A 6,049-nucleotide genomic window follows, 5' to 3' on the forward strand; every position below is an offset into this window, starting at 1 on the left:
AGTTACTTCATAAATAACAAGGATATCAAATTTGAAAGAGACAGAGACAGAGAGAGAGTGATAGATGGAAACACAAAAAGAGCAAGCATTACTAAGGTATTGTTATTGGAGCCAAGGCCAAAGGCCTTCTGGGGTCCCAACTGAATTCTCTCGCCCACTTGAATCAGAAATAAGAAAAAAATACAATATTAAAAGCAAAAATTATGTAATCACTGACCAAAACTGATATATTTTACCAATTCTGCAGAAGCATTACAGTTTAATAGGAATAAAAATGTGAGGAAATATACACATGGCGATTCAGCCAGACTGTGGCAACCCAGCACAAGGTTGTAATTCTGGTTTTGTGAGTTTTGTTATGTACCTTTTGGCACCAGGATTGGGGGTAGTTTCATCTTCCATTCTCAGCATGATATGTCTGCGTACAGAGAGCTGCGATGGAGAAAATAGTTTAAGGGGCAGGTTCCTAGGAACTGTTTAGGACTGAGTTAATTTAAATGGGCCCTGTTATTACCATAGTAATCCTTTTCAGAATGAAAAAGAGAATTCTATAATTTCCTCATCAACATAGACTGTTGGCTCTGCTCTGCATCAAAATTGACAATAGAGAAATGTAGCCCCTCTTCTAAGTCCTACATAATCCAATGATCAGAAGGTAAATTGTAGATCACCAGTACTGAAATAGTTCTACATGATAATCTAGCTGGAGTCTGGCATAAAAAGAACATATTTTACAGCATTTACCCTGAAATAAACATTAACTGTTAAAATTTACATGTGAAATTGATTTCTATATTCACTTTCCAACAAAAGATATCCCAAGACATCTGCATTTTTCCTTTTAAGTAGCAAAATTGAAAACACTGCACTTTTCTTAATCAACTCTCCTCAAGTTATCTTTTTTTTTTTTTCCTTACAGGATATTACTGTTCAGTTTTTATACCAGAGAGGTTTTCACTGTTTTGACAAAAATCCTGGCTAATTTAAGCCCTTGGCAGGAAGCAGGTTAAGGTCAGTGAAATAGCATTATCATATATTGTCTTGTTCAGTGAAGTAATGCTTAAAGAAAACTGTCTACTCAAAGCCAACCAGATCCCTGTCAACTCTGAAACTGTCAGAAAATTTGAGTCTTCCAGCCTGTTATTCAAGTTCCCCTTTGTATTCGAAGAGTTATGGACTAAGTAAATGTCTTTCAGAATAAGTCAAATTTAAGAGTATTGTCTGGCTCACTGTTTCCGTTGTATGAAATAATCATAGCTTGGTGAATAATAGTAAAGTTGGAAGTGAAAGAAAGCTGTGTAAGGTTAGAACTCTCCAGATTTCAGCTTCCAAAACTGTCAAGGAACTTTGTAAGCACTCTAATGACTTCAACTACCAACTAGGGCCAGTGCAATCTTCTTTCCCAATAAGCCTGTTTTAAGTATCACATTGAATACATTTGTTGAAAACACATTTGAAATAAAAATTTATAACATTGCTTAATTCTCACAGGATCTTAAGGAATTTTAAGTTTAAATAATCAATAATTATAATCTTTAACTTGTATCCAGCAAAGTTTATAAGAATGCCTATTGATAATCCTTCATTTATTTAATCCCTCCTGAAGTCATTTAACCATTAATTGAATAAATAAATTGTGCAAGTGAATACTTTAACAGCAATATACTATGAATCTAAAGAAAAAATAACTATAATGAGTTTTAAAAAACATGGTCAGTTTTTTTAAAGGAAGTACATAGAAAGTTTTACTGAGTTTGGAAGACAATATCCTTTTGTTAAACCTAGAGACTTTTATTGCTGAAAATAAATTTGGAATTAAAATATCTTATTAATCAATTTCAAAATCTACAAAAGACTTGCAATTATCTTTAGAGTAAGATCATAAATATGTTGTCCTTAAGGCCTATCTCAATACACCTCTTCCATCCCTCAAAATGACAGGATTACATGTGGCACTTTAGCACTAGACTTTTGCTAGAGAAATAACACATAGTCATCTCTGGCACAAGCTTGGGTAGGGTCTTCTCCACATTAGTAACTAGATGAAAACCTGCAGAAATTTTCTTCTCAGTCCTTTTTCATGGTAGAGGATCCTAATTGTTACTCCTTAGATAGCCAATTAACTAAATGCCATCTGAAAGTATAAAATGACGAATATATATTTGAGAATTTTGAAAAATCTTGCAGCATTGCTTTGTCATGAAAACATGTAACAATGTTTTTTGAACAATTTGACCTAAGAAGTGAGTCAAACAGCTCATGCAATGTCTAACTTGCTATTCTATATTCTTGGTGTAACTATAAAACAAATTGAACCGACTTCATGAAAAGTCTATAGATTGCATCTTAATTTTTTTTTGCCATTCTAACTTCTACATTTTTTTTCTTTCAACCTAAAAGTTATATACAGCTTTTAACTTTGCACATGTTTACCTTCTTCCATTTGAGACTTGGCCTTGACATGTTCTTCCTTACATGGATGAATATGTCTATTTCACTTCTGTTGACTTTCAACATTTTGGCTCTTGGTCAATGTCATCCACTCTAAAACTAAACTAATTTACTGTCTGACACAGTTTGATTATTGCCCCATTGTATGTTTTGGTCACTGGTCATTTCTGTCATTAATCTAACCAACCATTTGGAAAGATATCTTCTTAAATGCTGTTGAAGCTAATTACATTTTCGGCTTCAATCTAATTATGGAGACATGAAACAACACACACAAAGAGAGCTACTCACTTTTTAAATTTTTATTCATGATATTTCCAAACAACACTTTAAACCTTGATTATATTGCTAACATTTCTGTTTTTTTTTTTTTTCTTTTCGGTTGAGCATTTACATCACCTCTTGGCCCATTCAAGACTTTATGAATTGACTACTGAATTTCTTCCATGGAATCCTGTTTTTCTAGCATTTATAAATCAACCAAATACATACACATTAGACTTATTTGCAAAAATACAACATCTAACATGTCTCTCACTTTTTAGAATTCTTTGGTTAGTGACCCCTGGTTAGGATCCAAGGTCTAAGCTCCTCTGTTAGACATTGGAGGTTCTCTCAAATTCCCTACTAAATGAACCTTTATGTTCTTGTTTCTCATAATCTTATTATTTCAAGAGAGTTAACTTGTCTGTTTTCTAGGTCATATTCTTATATCTGCATATTTGTTTATGTTTTCTCCTAAAATTCATTTTTTTACTCCTCCCTATTAGGAAGTCTTACTCATCTTTTCAAGGATCATTAAATATCAAATTTTCAATGCAAATTTCTATTTTACCACTTCATGGAGTGCTCAGTCATGTGAAAGAAGAAGTTATGTAAGCAATAAATAAAGCCTTATTCAAATAAATACTATATCTGGAGATTTGTTATGGTGAAACTAGAATAACACAAGTTATCCCTGGTTTGTGTGTTTTTCTCAGCTAGATTATAATTCTTTTATGTAACAAATAACAGAATACTCCTCTTTCTCTTCCTTATTTTTATTAGTCCTTATAAATTTTTTAAGTGAAATGTGTTCAATATATTGCATTACTGCTTGATTGCCTGCATATGGAGGGCTATTCTATAGAGGCATGGCTTTTCGACTTTTAAATAAATTTAACTCAAGAAAGCCTTACAAGACCACATGAAAAAGTCCCCACTTATAGCATAATGTTATAATGAGTTAATTATGCAAGTGACTTTTGAGGGATTTAGACTGTCAGGTATTCTTCAAAATGCCAAGGAAACAGTGTGAGGGGAGCTCCTAAACTCATTAGATTATGTTCTTTTTTTAGCATTGAGCTCATGTTACAGTGGCATTTGTTGATTGGTATGCATCTTTTCATTCTACTTTTCCATATTCTGTATTCCTGATAGCTACATAACTTTACATTCCAAAGGCAAATACCATCTCCATTTTCCTTCCCATTGGAGAGATGCTAATCACAGATGTTTCCATGTAGCAGACAGAAAATATGATATTTTTCAACACCAGGCATAATGTGCATACATACAATATCATTATTTATATAACTATTTATATATTAGTCTGGCATCCAGTGTACTGGTGTCCTCTACATAAACAAATTCTTTCAACTGAAATGAGTGCTCTCTACATTTTTCTTTCTTATTAAAAAAATTCTTATTCAAACTTTTTAAGTCCTCAGGTTCCTGTTCTCAATTTCTTGTTGACCAAACATTTCCTGAGCTCAAAAAAACTATCCTTAAATGCTTTAAATAATGAAGAAATGTTTTCTGAGAATGTTTGAATTTTCTACAATCAGGTTGAATGGCACTAAAATTTTTAATACAAATGCTGAAAAGGTAAACATTGTCATGTATTTGTATTAGCTTATCAATAATTACTACTGAATTGTCTATTTGATGGTAATTATCTCTTAAAAATATAACAGAATGTACTCAGCCTATATGTCAGTAAGTCTCAACATGTCAGGATAAGTGATTTTCAATATTAATATGGTTGTGCTCTGAAGAGGAGAATCATGTAGGGTATTTTGACCTTTATGTTGTTTCTGATTCTTGCTTTATTTCATACCACTATCCAACAATGAGCATATTCCATTAGCATTACCATTAAATAGATATGCAAACAAAACATACTCAAAGTTTCTGCAGCTTTATATTGAATTAAATCCACCACGGTTCTTCACCTGGGTTTTAAAAGCAAATATCTTTTAATAATTCTCCAGCTTCTGTAGTGGAAAGATTTCTCCTTCACAGAACCATGTTGATTAAAAAATATGAGTCAATGGTGTCACACTCCTGGTCTAGCCCCTACATGGCTTCCTGTGCTATTCTGAATAGAATCTAAAGTTTTATTAAGATCCCAGCCATCTCTTGCCTTTTTCGTGTGATCTGTGCTCATTCCACTATTTCTAGACTTAGTGGTCTTATTTTTATAGACCCAAAGTTCTAACTATGTCTCAATTGAGCTCTGTTCATTTCATGGCCTAAAACATCCTTCTTTCAGAATTTATGTCCTCTGGACCTTTGATTTCTTTTATATTTGTTTAAATTCCATACTATCAAAGAGGTATTTCTTGACTGAGTTATATAAAATAACATTTCTTCTACACAGTCTGTGCCTTCTTTCGTTTTAATTCACCAACATTCAGTTATTGTCAATTGTTTTATTTCCTATTTTCTTTTATTCATTCATTTATTTATTTTTTAAATTTTTTTTAAGCCTGCAGCTTTTAGCAATAGCTCCTCTATTAGGAAAGGCCTTTCCTATTTTCACTTTTATGTAGTCAAACTCTATAGAATGATGGCTTGAAAAACGCTGGTGATTCATGAATATTCCTTCAATGAAAAAAAATATCTTTGGCATTGAAGATTGTGAGAATCTTATTAGTTTTTTAAGTGGTTCAATTAAAAAAAACTTTATATGCAATTACAAGTAAAAGTGCAATATTTACATACAAATATAAGTGTGATAGCTAATTTTTGTCATAAAATAGGTGATAAGATTATCTCAAAGAATGCCAAACTTCAAAGGGGAAATAATATTTTGCTAAGTGTAATTGTTTTTCACAATTTATAGAAGATTGCAATAATTTATAAAAATGTGTTTATATGTTTGTTATTTCTGTGTTATTTTGTATTTTGTATTTTTTAGCTCCCTCTGTTCAGTCACTTGAATGTAAGCTTTATAAAGCAATGTAATGTGAAATCATCTGCAAAGCTATTATTATCAACAGTTAAATGCAGGGAGAAATTCAGTGCTCTCACTATGATCTTCCCTATCATAAAGATAGGGCATTATATTTAAAAACTAGAGTTGGCAGAATTTAGAAAGAAATCGAATTAAATATATGCCTTCATTGCAAAAATCTATGTGTAGTTTTTTTTTTGTGTGTGTGTGTGTGTGTGTTTGTGCAGAGAGTGAGTTGTTTTACTATTCATACAAAAGAAAATTTATAACACATAGAGTATCTAAGGGAGAGTTTTATTGTTATCTTATTATAATCCAGTTGAGTACTATAAAAATTCTCAGTCTGTGTAACATAAAACCCCGTGTTATTTATGATTTCTA

The sequence above is a fragment of the Marmota flaviventris genome, chromosome 7 (assembly GCF_047511675.1).
Source record: "Marmota flaviventris isolate mMarFla1 chromosome 7, mMarFla1.hap1, whole genome shotgun sequence".
Taxonomy (NCBI): domain Eukaryota; kingdom Metazoa; phylum Chordata; class Mammalia; order Rodentia; family Sciuridae; genus Marmota; species Marmota flaviventris.